Source organism: Gadus morhua, chromosome 2 (genome assembly GCF_902167405.1).
Source record: "Gadus morhua chromosome 2, gadMor3.0, whole genome shotgun sequence".
Taxonomy (NCBI): Eukaryota; Metazoa; Chordata; class Actinopteri; order Gadiformes; family Gadidae; genus Gadus; species Gadus morhua.
Window position 1 is genome coordinate 6,791,294 of NC_044049.1, and position 2,500 is coordinate 6,793,793.

Consider the following 2,500-nt stretch of genomic DNA (forward strand, 5'->3'; position numbering starts at 1 on the left):
GCTACCCCAGAGCAGTATGGCTTCCTGTTCGGTATGGCGACCAGGGCTTGAGAATTATTGCCAAATTGTTCTGGTTCAGAAGATTCACCCCAGTTTAGACGTGGCTCTTTTTGGTACTAACTGTATTCACAGTTTTTTTTATTATTAATTCAGTGTGTTTCATGAGATGATTCATTAGTTCTTGTTAAGTCTAAACAACAGGAGATAGAGGGAGGGAGGGAGGAGGGGAGGGAGGAGGGGAGGGAGGAGGGGGGAGCAAGAAACTCTGGCAACTTAACGTCTTCTTTCTTAGGGCAAGGGCCGCGTTACTTGAATGCTGCGTTTCGCTGGGTTGATCCTGAGTCACGTGCTTATGCGGGGAATACCAGGAACGACGAAGGAAAACAAAAGGAGAAGCGTTCAGACTCAGTGAGTTGTGACGATGCGGCTGGTAAATGAATATCCAGTTCCGCTCCAACAAACACAGACGCTACGCTGGCAGAGGTCACCAGATATCTGAACTAAGAGAAGCCCATCAACTTCCTCCGGCAACTCCTCCTCCTCCTCCTCCATCTCCTCAAACCCCTCCTTATACTCCTCCACCACCTCCTCCAAGTCCTCTCCTCCGTCTCCTCCATCTCCACTTCCTACTCCCCTTCCAACACCTCCTCCAACCCCTCCTCTCCCTCCTCTTACACCTGCTCTCCTCCGTCACCTCCACCTCCTTCTCCACCTCCTACTCCCCATCCACCACCACCACCTCCTCTAACCCCTTCTCCACCTCCACCTCCGCATCCATCCTCCACCACCTTCTCCTCCTTCGACGCCCTCCACCCTAAAACTTTCAGTTCTCCGTCTCCTCACTGAGCCCTCTGTTACATTTTATTTGGATCTCTGAGAAGTGTAAAAGTGCAATCGATGTACAGCGATACTTGTATTACAATAGCACACTAGTAGGTAGTTACATAGTACATCAATAGAACATACACGTTACAATGGTCGTAAATTATAGACACAGTTTACACACACAGACACACACACAAAAACACATCTCTCTATAGTTCAATACCCTTTATGTGATCACATGACTCGTGTGTATGACGTCATCCTATTTGTACATTACCTCATTTTTTTATGGAAGATAACTTTCTCTGTACTTTCTTTACTCCTTTCTTCCAATAAAAATACTTTTGCAAATTACACTAAAGTCTGTTGTTCAAGTGTGTGTCTGCATATGTGCATATTATCCGGTGTGTGTGTTTGTGTAGATATTATATCTGAATCTGTGTTTGCTTGGTTTATTTTGTGTGTATATTGTGTGTTCTCAAGTATTTTTTTCGGTTTTTGGAGCCGAGTGTGTTTGTGAAGGTCGTCGGAGGAGATTTGGTATAAGAGTTGGAAGATGGTGAAATACTTACCAGTTAGTTAATCGGTAGTTACTATAGATAGTTCATAGATATTCCTAGACAGTTCATAGATAGTGCATGCTGATAGTTCATGGGTAGTTCATAGATAGTTCATAGATATAATTGATAGTTCATAGATAGTCAGATAGTTGATAATTATAGTCTAATAACGGCACCGTAACCAAACGCGGATAATGGTTTTAACAGAAGGTTCTGAGCATCCATCATATGGTCTCACCTCTGATGAGGTCGTCGCCGAGTCACCAGCCCCCCCTCCGACCCCCCCAGGTCACCCAACACCCTCCTGGACCCTCAGTCCGCTGCCCAGCACTGCGCTCTGTCCCTGGGGGGAGGCGAGAATAGAAGACCCCCTACTGGGAGGCCTCAGATGGTTGTCATCAGGATAATGGGATGGACGGGGGGAGATGGGGTGGGGGGGGGTGAGAGGGGGAGAGGGGGGATTGTGTGAACCTGACCCTGGTATTCTTCGACCGTACCCGGTGACAGCCACAGGTAAGAGGAGTCGCACTGAAACCCTATGCTACCCTACGCTAACAGGCCGCTACCGCCGCCCTACCCTTCACTACCGACCTACCTCTCTCTCCCTCTCTCTCTCCCCACCGCTACCACCTCCACAACCGACCTCCCTCCCTCCTTCCCTCCCTCCCTCCCCCCCTCCCTCCCTCCCTCTCTCCCTCTTTCTCTCTTACCGCCACGCGCCGCGCCACTAGAAACTCTTTAAACTGAAACCCAACTACCACCACATTCTATCTGCAACACTGAGTCACACACACACACACACACACACACACACACACACACACACACACACACACACACACCACCACACACACCACATACCCATACACACACACACACACACACACACACACACACCCATACAGCACACACACACACACAACATACCCATACGCACACACACCACGTACCATACACACACACACACACACACACACCACACACACACACACACACACACACACACACACACACACACACACACACACACACACACACACACACGCACACAAACACACCAACCTGTGCACGCACATAATATACAAACACTGCATATATGTACACATACACACATA

At 48.4% G+C, this 2,500-nt stretch overlaps 1 protein-coding gene across 1 annotated transcript in view; it reads left to right on the top strand.

Moving 5' to 3' along the window:
• Window positions 1–497, top strand: part of foxj1a (forkhead box J1a) — a 5,219-nt gene extending 4,722 nt beyond the window's left edge. Inside the window, exon 3 of the mRNA XM_030347933.1 lies at window positions 1–497. This exon is cut by the window's left edge and continues 1,219 nt beyond it. The gene's annotated coding sequence lies outside the window, so the exon portion shown is untranslated.
• The last annotated feature ends 2,003 nt before the right edge of the window (window positions 498–2,500 follow it).